The 17,163-nt window shown below is 40.3% G+C and overlaps 1 protein-coding gene across 1 annotated transcript in view; it reads right to left on the bottom strand.

Moving 5' to 3' along the window:
• N (neurogenic locus Notch protein) overlaps positions 1-17,163 on the bottom strand; it is a 370,307-nt gene that overhangs the window by 255,310 nt on the left and 97,834 nt on the right. The window lies entirely within an intron of this gene.

Consider the following 17,163-nt stretch of genomic DNA (forward strand, 5'->3'; position numbering starts at 1 on the left):
CTATTCGTGCTGAACAACTCTAACTCTAAGACGCTACCGATTAAAAATATTCATTCGCGCCACTTTACACCTAATAGGCCAATTCGAATAACAAAATCTTTTATATTTTAGCGCGAGTACCTGCAATCGTAATGAACTATACTGTGCCAAAGGATTATACGACACCTTAAGTCATGTAGGAATATCGAGATGATTAATTTAATGGTATTTATACACGGCCTAATTCCATTACTTTCAAAAACAAAAAGAAAAACAAAAAAAAAAAAACAAAAAAAAAACAAAAAAAAAGACGACGCGTTTATCGGCAAAAAATATATTATGCAAGCAGATTAAAGGTTATACAAAAAAGTGAATAATTAAATAGTCAGTACGTGGGTCCGCGGTCGTTCCGGAGTTATTATTAAGGCAAAAAGGTAAATAAGCAGTATGGTTATGCTTTTGCGCAATAAAGGGATAAATTATACGCCATTACCAGAGCTCTAATTAAAGGAATGGAAAAAGGAAGTGAAAAATTCGATTAAGCATAATTTTAAACAAGTTTTTGTCGCGGCAAAGTAAAGAAGAAAAGTTATCACTTTCACCGTTTATCTTGTGTGGAGGGAAGGTCAGAGGCTGAGAATCGACGTCGGTACCGAAAATTGCACACACGAGAGTATTTGCAACCATTCCTCACGACGCACGTAATAACAGCGATGGTTATGCGAAAGGTCATTCGAATCCCCAAGCGACCAATTGCCAACATAAACGACGTTAAACTCTTGCTCACCCGCAGCAGAAAAGAGAAAAGAAATATCGGACCGACGTGGGAATGCGCTCCGTCTTTGTCGCGATTCGCTCCCCGTATCTATAACATTATCCAAAGGTTCGATAAACGACCGCTGCCTCGACGGTCGCCGCCAACGCCGTCGCCGTCGCCGTCGCCGTTGCCACAGCCACCGCGACCGCCACCGCCACCGCCACCGCCACCGCCACCGCCACCGCCACCGCCACAACCAAACGTATCATTATGATAATCGGCGGGGAGGCAGTAAAGCTGGAGCTGAGAACGAGAGTGGGAGAAGAGGCAGTAGAGGCCCGGGGCCTAATCGTAATAATGGGCGCCGCGGCGGATCGTTCGTGACCGCAGAATCGGAAAATATCGCGCAAAAGGTCGGAACGACAGAGGAACTCTTTCCGAGATCGAGGCCCATCCCTCCACCCACTCAGGCTAGCTCCGCTGGCATGCGAGAGTGCTCGGCACAATTGACGGAATTCACGGTATCGCGCGTGCGTGCATTAATGCCCTCTTGGCTGATCCATTCCCGGTATTCCAGCAGAGGTCTCGGAACACCGAAATATTATCCTCAGTGCCGATATTCCCGTCATGACGTCCGTAACTGTTCATTGACGCTTCATGTACGCCATTCTCCTTTTCTTAACGTAGCCAAATTCAACGAGCCTTTCCTCCTCCTCCTCCCCCCCCCCTACAAACACACACCACCACTCCCTGCTCGACGCACACCAACAAAACCCAATTTAACATTAGACGAATTTTCAATTTCCATGGTCCCCGCGAAGCACGCGGCGCTAGCAGTACCGATTAACGATAATGAGCAGTGATCTTCGCACGCTTTCATTACTTGACTCGTCCTGATCCCAACAAGATACGGCGTCACGTAACACCCGTTGCAACAGTCTTTTTCTTTTTTCTTTTTTTTTTTATTTTGTTTGTTTTTTATTGCAAAGTTCACTCGCCCGCCATCGTTCATTCGTATATTCTCACGCGTTCCGAACAAATTTCGAGCACCGTCGTGCTGAATTATTCCCGGCATGAAGCTCAAGTGAAAATATATCTCGTATAAAGATGTTGGAGATTCATTGGCACGCATCGGCACTCGGATTCTCATGGATCGGAGGCCATTGGCTAGGCAAATATTTCACTAGCCCAGCGACATCACTGGCAATTAAAAATTCGTTAATCGAATCTCGGAGTGCCGCGAGCCCATTAAGCCTTGTTTGGATTGGTGGGCAGGCGACTGTCGCGCCAAAGCCACACGGCATCCGCGGCTTTCGCTATTTCTCTAGTACGCGAAATTTGTAAAAATGGCCGCACGTGGTGCTTATACTTAGTCGCGGCGAGCACTCGCGTTGTCGATTGTAATTTTCTTCTCAGTCGGATTTCTCCGAGCAAGGGCCGCAGCTGCCTGCTGTTATGCAGCTTTCTTACAAAACACGCGAGAGTCATTCGCTTAAACTACATTTGCATTTTTCTCATTCCGTCGTCTCTAGGGAAAATACAATGCGCCCGTCTGCGCTGGGATAAATCAATTTGCAGTGTTTGATTCGCCTTTTAGCCGCTCGTTAAAGGAATCGCATTGTTAGCGGGATAATGGATCGCGAGCTGTTGTCGGAATGCGACAAATTAATTCGCGCATTAAAACAAATACAAAAACAATGGCAAAACAAAAAAAAACACATATACAAGCAAAAAAAAAAAAAATCGAAAAGTTTGAGCACAATGGCGTATTCGAAGGCAACAATTTTATTAATCGCCGAGTGACGATACTTACGGACTCCACGTCCAGACCAAATACATCGGTTCTATAAAAAGAATATTGCCGCCTTTGGAATAACCAAAGAAGTTCTCAATAAAATATTGCTGACAATAAAAAGTTTTTGCATAAAAATGAAATAATATCCATACCATTAAGGTTTAGCCGTCACAAAACAAACATCAAAGGATACACACTACGGACGTTAAAAAATCTAACTTTAATAAAAAGCAAATTTATGGCAGACCGTCAAAGCGACCTATCCGCCATATTCAATAAGGAATCCTTCTCTCTCTCTCTCTCTCTCTCTCTCTCTCTCTCCTATCCTATTTTTTCTTTCTCACAGGGAAAAAATAACTTTCGAGCCTCGAATTACCATGGCTTTTTCTAGCGATGAATTATTTATGCCTCTCGACATATATATCGGCCATTCGCAAGAAAGAGACGCTCGTCGCCTCTCCTCTCGTTCTCGGCCGCGATACGCACACGTACACAAAACAAAAACCACGCTAGGCGTACATATTTCCAGAGTTGTGTTCCATATGCTTCGCGGCGGCTGGACACGAGTCGTTCGTCTACACGTAAAAACGTAGTATCGCAGTGACCTGCGAAAAGGGGAAAAGGCACCGGGTAATCGAGTGCGAAAATAATCATTATCGAATGGGATGATCTATCAAGCCCCTCGGCTGTCTTCTTCGAAGGAACTATCCATGGAAATCGAGCCGGTTTTTGGATGAAACGCGTGGCTTTGAAATCGTAGTTAGTACGCCGATTTTATTAGTAATTGCCGTAAGTAAAGTCGGGCATGCATTGCTGTGATTTGCTTCTTAACTAAAATAAATCTGTTGAATAAAATGTAGTAAACAAAATTATAGGAAATTTATATAAATATAAGACAATGGCACTCCGACTCACTCATAATAACATTATATTTGAAGCATTTTTAATCAAGAATCCTCGGGTTAATCATAATTTTCAATCAATATTCTAAACTCCACACTTTCCACTCACTTAAATATATAATCATAGAAACATATTGTAAATACTATTTTTCATTGGCCATTTGTAATTTGTACGAGATTTAGCATTGAACGAAGATGCTGAAGAATAAATGACGTAATAAGCAGCATGAAAGTAATATTAATGATAGTTGAATGTGCATTATTGCTAGTTGGAGGCAAAGATGCATAGATGAAGTAAAATGTTCGGCATGAGACAAAAACTGAAAAATGAAGGGGAATAAGAAACACGAGGAGCAAGAGTTAGCGAAAGGCAGGAGAGGATACAGAGAGAAATAGCGAGTTGCGAAAAGCTGTGGGCTCGATGTATTGAAAACAAAAAAAAAAAAAAAAAACAAAAAGCAAAAAACACAAAAAAACCACGCGAATTCATAAAAAAAAAAAAAAAAAAAAAAAAAAATGGGGGGAAAAAAAAACGGAAAAAAAAAAAAAAAAAAAAAAAAAAAAAAAAATGAGGGAGAGAGAATAAAACAGGTAAGATGAAAATAAACCATTAAAAAAGATTCGAGATAAAGCAAAGCGAGGAAGAAAGGAGATGAGTAGGAAAACAAATAAAGAAACTCGTGAAAAGGGAAGGATACAGCGAAGGAGATCGAATGAGAGAGAGTGCGAGAGAGAGAGAGGGGGTGAAGGAGAGAGCGTGAATGAAGGAGCGGGGGAACGAGCGGCGAAGGTGGAGGGGAGGGGTGTTACGGAGAGAGGAAAGGATTAAAATGGTAAAGACCATAGAGTAAGAAAAAAGAGGGAGAAAGAGTGCGATACATACGGGGAGAACAATAGGGTAGAGAAAAGAGAGCGAGAAGATAAAAAAGGCAGATAAAGAAGAAAGACAAGAGGCAATAAGAGCACATGAAAGGAGAAACGAGTGGAAAAGAAGCAAAAGAGTGAGAGGACCGAGTGAGAGAGAAAGAGAGGAAAATAAATAGAAGCAAAAAAGTTCGGGGGGAGCAGAGAAAAACATCAGAAGGAGAATGAGGATTGTGGGAGGGGCGGGGGAACAGAGGGAGGCAGAGAGAGAGAGAGAGAGAGAGAGTGAGAGAGTGAGAGAGAGAGATGGAAAGAATAGAAAACGACGAAAAAACAATGGCGGGATACACCGAGTGAGAAAGAGACGGAATGGAGCGTGGGCGAGGGACGAGGGAGGAGGCAGGAGAGGACAGTAAGAAAAAGAGGAAGAAAGAAGCAAAAGGAGACGGTGCAAGGAGAAGGCCCCGAGGGCTCTTTAATAATATGGCGAGGCCGCAGGTACCCTCTCTCGCAGGTATGCGAGTCGGCCCTCTTAAGAAAGAGAGGAGTCTGCGTCCCTCCGCACGAACACCGTGCAGCGATCCCTCGCATGATCCTCCTTACCTAAGAGCATCATCTCCCTTCCCTGACTTCCCCTCAACGCGCGAGGGCTAACACACATTCGAGCGAGACGCGGCTCGCGCGCACTTAAAAGTCGCGCCGATCGATCTTCGGCGATCGTGTCTTTTAAATGAGACACTCTCGGTATTCCAGGATGGGAGCGCACACTTTACGCGCTCACCGCGACTAACGAAGAACGCACACCCGGGCCAAGGGGAGTACGCGTGCACTCGTCCGAGTCACCGGCGCTTCCACGCAGCCTGAAACTCCGAGTGAAAATAGGCTGGTGGTAATCGCACCTCCGGCCTGGCCTCTCCATTGTTATTAACTGGCCGCTCGTCTCCAAAGATTAAACGTACGAATTTCAAATGAGCGCCCGCTAATGATATTCTCAAGTGTCCTGGCAGAATATGTGTGCGCGGGCGCGCGAGTGTGTGTGTGTGTGTGTGTGTGTGTGTGTCGGGGCCGAATTATGCGTTAAAATATATAGGTTGAGTGGATGTAGGCAGGGTAGAGTCTGTTGTGGATTTATGATTAGACTGGGACCGCTTTGGGGTCAGCATTGTCATCTTTTGGCCGTGACATCTGTAACCCTACTGTCACGAAGATCACCGCAGGTCCGAATCCTCGTTCGAGATATGTGACGCCAGCCAGGGATATTTGGAATTCGCTCGTTGCAATGATCATTATTAAATTAAGTAGGAGCCATTACGCGAAGCTATATAATCCATCCGTGTACTTCTTGGCTGCAATGTTCGAAAGGAAAAAGGAAAGTGTGTAAGCCCTCTTGGAACGAGTGGTCCTGCGAGATCCAGAAGAACCTGACTTACAAGCGGGCTGAGTTAGTCACGAGATTGTTTGAAAGGTAGTTGGTTGCGAGACGGGCGAGGAGCGGCTAGGGTCGGGGAGGGGGGGGGTCGACAGAATAAGGGGAAGAGGGAGAGAGAGAGAGAGAGAGAGAGAGAGAGAGTGAAGTAGAGAAATAGACGTAATCGTGAACGTAGCAGCAACACTCATGAAGCACTTCTACTTCAACCTGCACCAAATCACCCGTTGAAATATTTTAATCGATTTTGACTACCCGACATTATTGATTGATAAGCAGAGGATGTAATTATGATTTTAGATTCTCATATGCCAAAATCATAAGTCTGGGCAATATTTCCTTGCACAAGCAATTAATGAATCGTCATTTTTTATCCTTGGAGAATGTAATAGCCATTTAAAAATGAAGAATGTACTTTATTGTTTAATCCTTCAAATTGCGATTTCTAGTCTATTTCATAATATTTAGACTTTAATGGTACATTTTACGATTTTTTTCTCTCGAAATTTCTCAGCCATATATATATATATATATATATATATATATATATATATAAACAACGTTATACGGCTTATTTTCATGCCATATTTCTGCATGCAATCGACTACCAGGCTTACAAACACATTTCTACATGTGTAGAAATAAAATAAACAACATATATAAACAACATTCGATAGAAAGATTGAATCCCATTTGTCGCTAATGTGGCGTGTCTAAGTGAAACAGGTACGTAATACAATGACTATTCGATAAATCCTCCGAAATTTGCATAAAATCGTAGTCCAACTGTTTCACGACAATGGCTGACATAAAATTCACAGTCCAACCTATAGAGCTCAGTGGTATCGAAAATACCAACGCCCTCGCTGCCACACAATGAAAATCAATCATTCAAATGCACCTCCTTCGCTTCTCTCTCTCTCTCTCTCTCTCTCTCTCTCTCTCTTCCTACACCTTGAAAAAACAACAATCTTTCGACCCGCCACTTAATCTAGAGCGAATGACGTAACGTGCACGCATGCTAATAGGCCAGCCGAAACCAACCAGTGCACGCGTAAACACAAGTCACGCTAATTCTCTCAAAATTAGCCGCTGTCATTTCGTTAATCGCTCATGGTAATTTGAAAGTAAAAAGCCTCTATCTCCAAAAGGACTATCTCCAAGACGGCATGGCAGCGATTTCCCTTATAGGTCGCTCGCTCATCAGCCGCCCACGCTAATAACCTTCGAGCTTTTTAGCATCGGGATCAATGAGCGGTGGTACCTTTCGCTCCTAATTATCTTTCTAGTCTAATAAAGTGACGTTTACAGCTCCTCAGCATCAATGTGGATTAAGTCCGTGGGTTATTGGCGCATACGAAGACGAGAGTCGGGACGAATAACGGCACTGTCCCACCTATTGTACTACCTCGCCTGGCTTCACTTGACTTACCGGGCACACTCTGTATCACCGATTCCCTCTACATATTTTGTAAATTTTAGGACTTCTCCTCTTTCGTTATCGAATTGATTCGTTTATTCCCCCTCCCCCTGAACGAGTATAACTACTACATCAAGAAGAAAAAAAGAAAAGAAAAAAAAAGAAAAAAAAAACGACTCGTTCTACTTTACTCTATCGTTGATTTAAGCTTATTTATTCCTCTTGCCGACATCGTTCATTAATCATTATAAACATGGTATAAGTTGCAGTTGCTAGTTGCTCGGCGAAACAAGCACAAAAGCCAAAAAAAAAAAAATCTCTGCTCCTTCTTACTTAATTCACGGTGTAAAAATGAAAGACGGCCTCCTCGCGAGAATTAATCGTTATTCGACCGCAAAACTACGGGAAAATGAGCGCGAGAATTGTCTCGCGGCTCGTGACGAGCTTTGAGTAATGAGAAGCAACACAAAAAGCAAAACAAAAAGCAAAAAAAAAAAAAAAAAAAAAAAAAAAAAAAAAAAAAAAAAAAAAGAAAAGAAAAGAAAAACAACAAAGGAAGAATGAAAAGAAAAAAGCAAAGATAAATAAATAAATGGGATAAACATGTGTTTTCGAAGGAAACCATGAAGCAGCGACAGCAGCTGTGGACATTAATGCTGGCACTTATGCGCGCGCTACTGCCGGGGCAAAGTGGGGCGGGGGAAATGGCTCTCAGAACCTCATCGACGGATGGAATAATAAATGAGTACGACTTTCCGGTCCTTCTCGAGGGGTTGGATGGATTACTTTCGGCTCACGTTAATCGCTCGCTAAGCGGACAGGAAGAGATACTGAGTGAAAGGGCTGTGCGGAGGGATTTGGGGGATTGTCGAGCGGGTTTTCGAGCGCGTAGTTTTAGTACTCGGAGGTGCTTTTCCCTTTTCCCTTTGTGCTAATCGTAACGGAGGGGTAAGGGAGGCGAGTCGTCATTTTAAATGAATATTAGTTGCGATTCTTATTGTGTGACTATGGCCTCGTGAATTTTTCAGACAAAAACAATATGTTGTTCCTTCTTTATCTTTTCTTTTGTATTTTTCTTTTTTTTTTTTTGTTTTTTTTTTGTTTTTTTGTTTTTTTTGTTGTATTTCTTCTTTTTTTTAATAATCGCTGGTATCGGCCATTCCCTGTATTTATCGATGCGTGAATATGTTATTGTTAGTAAAACGTATTGTTATCAATGGTATGGATATATAAAATTTTGCATACCCCTCTTAAAGCGAGAAATTTTTAATTGCTCGTGTTTTGGCGATCTCGTCGAGTTTTTACTCGAGTCTCGTTCCGTTCCTTAAAGTTTCACGTAAAGAGTCGGTGGCGGGACGCGCGTGCGTACATATAACGATATGAAGGACGGGTCGATGGGAATAAATTGAGCGGCTTGGTGCTTGAAAAATTCCGATACAATATAAATCGTTCGTGCGACGATTTCTATCCTATATATGTCCTGCCTTTTATTAATTCTTCGGCTCTTATTAGCCAATAAAACAGTTTGTGGACGAGGGTTTCACGTGTTATAGCTAATTTGAGGCGAAGCCCTTATATGAGGATAGTCGGGAATTCATTAACGGACATGGGAGATGAAATTTTTTTTCAACCACTAGCAGCCGTAGTATCGAGGAATTCGTCTTTCTTCGTCGCGCTTTAAGTGCACGGCTTAGGGTCAGGACGACGCGGGGCCCAAGAGCACCTTTTAAGGAATCTTCTGCCGCGTCGCTTATGGGCTTTCTATGGCTTTTTTCAACGAGCGCTCGGTGAAAGATTTTGGCGAGCGGTGCTTTTATTGCAAGGCACTTGCCAAAAGAAAAACCAAGCCCTTTACAATTCGTCCTCTCTTCGCTTCAAGAGCGAACGCTTTCGTACTTGCCCCGTCCTTCGTCTAATAATGGCGCTAATTCACGTTTTTTACCCCTCGTTTCAAACCTCCTCCCCACCTTCCCCCTCCCACTCGCTCACTCGCGCGCGCGCGCGCGCGCACGCACACACACACACAACCCCACGCCTTTCTCTTTATTTTTTAAAATCCTTATTAGTAAATAATGCCGTAATAATAAATACGAGTGATCATTAAAGTCGGAGAAATTGGAGGTGGGTGGCTTTTTAATAAGCCGAGGTCTGATTGTCGCGTTCGGTGCAGCCTCTTTTACCTCCGTATATTTCAAAATCTCGAGATCAACTAGCGCTACCTCCCCCCCCCCCCCCCAATCTCCCCCCAAAAACCCCCCACACCCAGCGCTCCCCCCCCCCCCCCGCCCCTATACGTAGGCCATATCTTGGCGCAACTCCAAATGAATTCGATGACCGATAACAATACCAAAGCCTACTACTTTACCTTCGCGCAATCATCATTATCTTTCATATTTCCGCATTATTCCATCATGCCAACCTACAATCCGAACTTTTAATCGCGCAAATAGAATATCCATCCTAACGGTGTGCTAAATTCATCATTCGCGGTTACATTAACGCGCATATGGAAGATATTTTTATTGAAAATGGGCACGCTCTAACGACCATACAATTTATCCATTTCCAGCTGGATTCTTCCTTCGGCCTTCGTTTGCCCGTGGTACACGCAGCTTCTCCACGAACTACCGCCGCTAACCGAGTCAGAAGCTACCGCGCGGCCTTGCGTCGAAAAATTTCGACCCAACCTCTGCAATCATTGGCTCTCGCGCTGACTACTCGAAACGTTTTCATTGAAACCTAATGATTTAACCGGGACTACGGCCGCTCTCAAAGTCCAGTGCGCTGCCTCCAATCACCGTCCAAGATCGCTACCTCGCTCCGAAAGTGCCGACCCGCAATGAGCGATGATCGGGGGAGGGATGGAGGGGGGGAGAGGGGGGTTTAGATGGTAAGAGGGGGGTTTAGCAGAATGTGGAGGAAGAGAGGAAGAGGATGCGCACCGAAAAAACGAAGACGTGGATGTGAGTCGGGGGAAGCACTAGTTAACACTAGCACGACTTCCTACATTTAGGAAAGCTGCGATGATGGCCGTGCCCCGAGGCGCCGAGACGCATCTTGTACTGCGTCAGCTGACCCCCGGTTCCCGTCGGACCCACGGAACCTGCACTTTGGGAGGTTCACTGCACGAGGTAGCTAGGCGACGCGAGTTTCGTTCGCTCGATCGCGACAGGTGGGTTGTAGATATTTAGGTAGCTGCGGTAGAGTTTAGTTCGCTATCGGCTCGCCCCATGCACTGCCAATGGTCCGATTAAGCGCGAAGTTTCGTGCCTCGGAAATAATAAAGTGGATAATAATAGGAATGGCTTAGGAGGCGATATTTCCCCGGGCCGATCAATTGGCCGATGTAATTAATTGGAACTACGCTATTTTGAGATAATAACTCTATAGGAGCTAATTCGACGAGGTGGTAGAGAGGCTGCGGCAACTAAGGGATTCCCGCTGCTTAAGCGAGCCGCCCAATCGCGCTATGTTAGAGGAAGGGACTATGTGGCTGAGGGAGGGGGCCGGAGTGAGTGAGTGAGTGAGTGAGAGAGAGAGAGAGAGAGAGAGAGAGAGAGAGAGAGAGAAAGAGAAAGAGAAAGAAAGAGGGGAGGGGAGGATGAGAAGGATGAGAAAGATGAGAGAAAAAGAGCTATCCGCATTCGGCACTTACTAAGCTCTGTTGGAATTCAACGGATCCTCTCGAGATACCTCTATATTACTAACTGAGATATGCTCTCAGAATTTCAAGGAGGCAAAGTGCGAGGAGTAAGACAAGAATATTACGGAGCGTGATGCCGCGGTAGCAATTACGTTTGCGCGAAGCCACACGGTACGGCAGGTGTCTGCCACATCGTCCTGACAGCCCCAGTACGTATGAGTGTGCCGTAACTGCTTTCCGATCTCGTACGTCTCTCTGTCCTCTTTTACTCCGCCCTTTTTGGGACTACCTAACATGTATGCCAGTTTCCGATAACCCGGTGATTAAGCGCCGAGAAGTTCTCGAACGCTGGTGGTGGTGAAGATGATGATGATGATGATGATGATGATGATGATGACGATGATAATGATGACGGTAGTGGTGGTGGTGGTATTCTGTCTCCGGGTTTATTCTGTCTACCTGACTTGCCGTACGACAAAATGAAAGGAATATAAATGGTTGCCTTAGCGAGGAGGCATTCAATATTTAAAGGGTTGTTTACTGACCACTCGTGTAATCCATGGGATCTTCAGGCACAATGTTTGTACATGCGTTAGTAAGATTTAGAGAGAGAGAGAGAGAGAGAGAGAGAGAGAATGTAAGGGAGTGGGAAATCGATATACTTTCGGGTACTTTCGGGAGCCCGGAATCAGGAGGGAATTACCTTTGATTAAACCTATGATGATCCCCACCTTTTTTTGTTCTATCGACTCCCGTACTAAAATACTTTTAATTGGACTACGTGATCGGTTCTTTTGGTATGGCTTCGCCAGCTATTATAAATAATTGAAATAATGAAAGTGAAGATCGTCCTCCGACAGAGAAGGAACTTGAAAACTTCGATAATTGATATCCAACATTATAGAATTAATATCAAAAGTTAAAGAATACAAATTAAGTTTAGCATCCTTGTCAAAAATATTCAAATGAATATAAAAACCAGTCTATTTCTCTACAAAACAAACACATTAACTCTTTATTGACTATATATATATATATATATATATATATATAGATTAGAGAGGCATATTTACGCATTTCACAATAAATTAAACATATAAAGATAATTAATGAGATATAAGTTTTGTAGTATCTCAATGCAATGATATAAAGTATAATATTTTATATACAAGTTTATATTTATGACTTTAAATATCTTCCCTAATAAATGTAATAACGTCGTAGTTTTACTTCAAGAAGCAATAATATGTAGAAACAGGTACGCGTCTATTACGGTATTTCGCGTAATTCTAAAAACTTGGCCAATTCAAAGTAATAAAATTATACAGTTGCGAATCGTCTTGGAATTAAGCTTAGATGAAATATTTGCTTTCGTTACACTTACATTACATTATTACATTATTCAAAAATTTCGATAAATTTTACCGCCTAATAAATTTTATTTATTACAATCATGTCTAAACTAACTTTTTCCAATCTTTAAAATCAATGTAAATGTCAAATGTATCTTATTACGGCATAAAGGAATAAATTAATTAAAATTATACTTTATTGTTTATCGTGAGTATCTACTGAAATAATGAATAAATTTTAAAGTATAATTTTACATCCTTGTTCAAGTATCAAAATTCTATATTCATGAATAAACTATGAGTATGGTGCAATAATATTTATCGCGTATGTTAGAAAATGTCTATATAAGTTTCATTTAGATTTTGAAATATTATACAATCATTTATTCAGAATATATTTTATACGAAAATTATTAATTATACAAGGATTATTATTAATAAAAATGTAAGCATTCGTATTAAAAATAGTCATAAAATTCTCATATTGAGCTATAGTTGGATGTAGATTTTTCATAAAAATCTCACGATCTGTGAAAAGACAATCGTAATTTATCAAACAACATCATGAATAATAAATAATAAGATGGTATCCAGGAGTCCTTAAACTTTTGTTTATTTTCTTATAGTCTATATGCATCCATACATGTTTGTGCATTTGTATGAGTTTCACAAGTAATTAATTACTGAATAAAAAATATAAGTTTAGTATACTGATTTATTCGTGCTTTTTTGGTTATCGATTATAGCATTATCCGTTTTTACAATATTTATATACCTATATTTATTTATTTATTTATTTAATTTATATATATTTATTTATAAATGAATCAATAAATTAATTGAATGTAAGTGGTAGAAAGTTGAATTATATCTTGAAATCTTGCAAGTAAATCATATGCGATCGATCAAACATAAATACTAACGAAGTACAATATCAGAAAATAAAATAATCAGCAGTTCCGCCTCGCTAACACTTTTATTAAAAAGTTCACTGTACATGCAGACCCGATTTTATCTACACTGCACTTTAATTATTTCTATTTGGTAAAATTTCACGTATGAACAACATATTTACATGTATTACTATTACTACATGATAATTTTAGCGATTACAGATTATGATAATTATCAAATTTGGCCAACGTCATTTAAAACGCCTATTTAGTAAATGCAATAATAATTCTAAAGTATTAAATTTTGCGGAACTAGAAAGCTGACAAATTAACTCGATTCGAAAACAGCTAATGTTTGGAATTTATGGACTGGAGTTATTAGAAAACTACAAATATCTTTATGCAAGATATTGTAGCAAAAAAAAAAAAAAAAAAAAAAAAAAAAAAAAAAAAAAAAAAAAAAAAAACAGGGTGCATATATGGGATAAAAAAAATTCAAATAATAATAATAATAATAATAATAATAATAGATGAACATTGTTGGTAAATATTGTTGTTTTCCCTTAATTTCATGCTTGAAAAGTACGTATTATGATCTTTCCGTAATAACATTTAATTGGTGAAACTATTAATTTTCAAAGCTTCGTACACACTATTTAAACCGTCGATATAATAAAATATAAGTCAATAAAATATAATAAATGTTACTTTAATAATTCGGTGAAATTCGTGCACATACGTAACGAACTAGAATAATATGAAATAAAATAAAATACAAAGTCATAAATAATTCATAGCAGCAGATGATCGAAATTTCAAAATAACAACGGCAAACAAAGCTCATTTTCAACCTCGTACAAATAATTCATTCTTTTGAAATGAGAATAAATCCGTAAGGGGAGAAAGAGGAGAAAAAGAGAAGATGAAGGAGGAGAGGCAAAGATATTGTGGGCGGCTTACGAAGGCAACCGAAGGGAATTACCATCTGAAAACCAGTCCCCTATGTACTTTTTGCAAAGCTTACGTTTATTTCAATTACCGTCATTTCGCGAATTCCCAGTCCTTTTCTTCGTCAAGAATGAAAAAATGTATATACATCGGCTAAAATAAAAAGTGCTGCTAAGCCGTGAAAACGATGACAAGAGGCGGATTTAACGGGAGGTAAATCGAGATATCGGAGGTAAGAGCTTTTTAAACGCTGTCAGGGTTAAAGATGCTTTTGTGGCGACTTTCATCACCGCGATTTTTTGAGGAAATTAATATGCGCTAACCTTTATTTATTCGCTCGAGTCGTCGTGGATAGTCAGCGAATGTCGCTGATGGGATTTGTATTAATCGTGTGTAAAAACTTTTATATAAGCCCCCACCCCTGCCAGTCTGCGCGCCCCTTGCCCGTCTGTGTTTATGCCCGCGCATGTTAGCGAACATTACAAGGTATGTAAGCTGAAATCAATTAAACGTATTAAAGTACGCCATGAATATATACTTAATTGTGCAGTTGGGAATACACTTGGATTTCAATTAATTTTCAAAACCATTTAAAAATAAAAAGCACTGGAGCACAGCTACTTATCATCATGGATATTGGAATCTTTATGCGTCTTGTTTTCAAGAAATATCTTTAGGTTTTGTGCAAACATGTCAATTTAACTTATCTCTCTTTAAAGGTATGGTACTTTTTATATGTGTTGCCGATTAGCGCAACCTGATACGCTTTGCGGATTATTTAAAAAAATTTGTTCCAACATATAATTATATAATACGGCAGCCGAGAATCTAAAACCTTATTCTTTTTGCATTTTCAAGACTTTGCATTTCTTCTCTTCTCTTCGTCTTGTGCCTTTTTCTCGTTTTCTTTTTTACTTCTGTCCGACAATATTATTCACCATAATATTTTGAAGTGCTTATAATTGAATTTAATGATAAATTATCGCGGGTAAGCCCCGCCTCGACAACGAATTAGTCCAACTGAATTCTCGCCGATTCATCGCACTGACCAAACAATAATACATTCAACCAAAATCAACATAAATACTCGAAATTCTTCTCGTCCGTAATATTCTGGGATAAGGTCACGATCGTGGAAATTTTTTGATGGAAAAGATACGGCCCGAGTTCCCGATCGGTATTAGTAACGAGAAAGTGCGATACTTTCCTTTCAGCCACCAGTACAGATTCGCGTAATAGTTGGTAAACATTATTAATTGGACGTAAGCTCCGTTCGGTCACGAGTAAGCAAGAAACTTATAATTCAATCCCACTCGAGGATACCAAGGATGAGGCTCAAGCTCATCCCGTACTCGATAAATTGTATTTGGAATCATCATTTGGCACGAGCATCATAACACTGCTTATCTTATCTTGCCTTAGCGCCCAATCGCCACCTTCGACTTATGGACGAATGGAAATTCGGCGTCGATTCTCTGTCTCGGTCGGGTACGTCCGATATCTTTAACGGCGTCACGGGGGCACTCGGAGTATGTAACGATGCGGTCGAGATAAGCTTCGAAGCTACACGCTGTCCGGTAGTAATTAAGTCGAGTCGCATTCAGTATTGAAGAGCAGAGAGCAACGAGAGAGAGAGAGAGAGAGAGAGAGAGAGAGAGGCCGGACAATATCTCTCGTCTCTTACCCGAACCTACTCGAAAGTATCGGTGACTACATGTGAATAACTTTCCCGTACATTTGCCGCTTTTTTCGATATTGCGTTTATGTAACCTTTTTGTGCCTTGCAGCAGCACCACCTCAACGGGCTTCCGCGAATGTCTTAGAAATCGCCGTTTTAATCGGACTTTGTTGATAAAAATATTAAACGGAGATGTCGACACGACGTAAGGTCTAGTTTTTTCATTTAACTGTTGGCAAGAATAGACGTTGAAACAAAAACTTTGCCTCCTACATTTTGGTGTTTTTTTTTATACGTGTTTGCGTGCATAAAATGGAGTTGAATAAACACTTGAACATGACGATATTTTCGTCATACGTGATTTAATAGTTCTCGTTCAGTGATGTCTCTATTAAACAACTGGCCATTGCCTTTAAATTATCTTATATCGCGAGGATGTCAATTTAAATATATCTTACCTTTTATTAATATAGATTGGATTACTTAGGTATTGCGATAACTTAATGATGCGTTGAAATTCGTGACTTACCTGAAACAGAAGAAATTCAATACAATTAAATACATACTATAATAAACATACTCAAACTCCGGTAAAAAATAAAATTATTGCGTTTTTAAGAAAATTAAAGAAAATTATTAATAGAGATTTAAAAAATTTGTTATTTATAAATTACAATTCAAAGAAGCTCTTTTTTCTAATATTATTATTGTTATATAAGACTTATAATGGTCGTTAATATTGAGGAAAAAAACCTTTATTATTTTATTATCCAGAAAAAAATTTATTTTCATTATATTTCATTCTCAAGGTACTCTTTCATGTAGCGTATCCAAAGTGCGTTATGTGGCCATTAGAGAAGAAGAAAAAAAATATAGATATATATTATAGTTACAATTAATTATGCACACTATCAAAGTAAATAGATAAAGTAGAAAAATATTGCGTCGATTGTGTCGATCGGAGTTACAGGTGTTCTCTATACATGCCAAGCGGCTCAATTAATTGTCTATATTTCGGAAAACGTCGGAGTGTCGTAAGATAGTGGTACCGACACAAACGAGATAAAACAAGAGAGGAAGATAAGAATTGGCTGAAGGAAGGAAGGTATAGGGATCAGTCAGGAGTATGGAGAAGAAAGGAGATTGGAGAGGGAAGAGGGAGCGGCGCGCGTGCTTCTTGTTTCTCCTTGTTCCTTAAGGAGTGAACGCTACATAAAGTACAGCGCGAGATTCACTGCCGTAAACAACTCGCGGAAGATGGATCCTGGATAAATTGGCAATATTTTTATCAAAATGAGGCATTCCAAGAGAGTAAGAAAGAGTAAGAGAGTAAGAGAGTAAGAGAGTAAGAGAGAGAGAGAGTAAGAGAGTAAGAGAGTAAGAGAGTAAGAGAGTAAGAGAGTAAGAGAGTAAGAGAGTAAGAGAGTAAGAGAGTAAGAGAGTAAGAGAGTAAGAGAGTAAGAGAGTAAGAGAGTAAGAGAGTAAGAGAGTAAGAGAGTAAGAGAG

Source organism: Ceratosolen solmsi, unplaced genomic scaffold (genome assembly GCF_000503995.2).
Source record: "Ceratosolen solmsi marchali unplaced genomic scaffold, CerSol_1.0 scaffold43, whole genome shotgun sequence".
NCBI classification, from domain to species: Eukaryota; Metazoa; Arthropoda; class Insecta; order Hymenoptera; family Agaonidae; genus Ceratosolen; species Ceratosolen solmsi.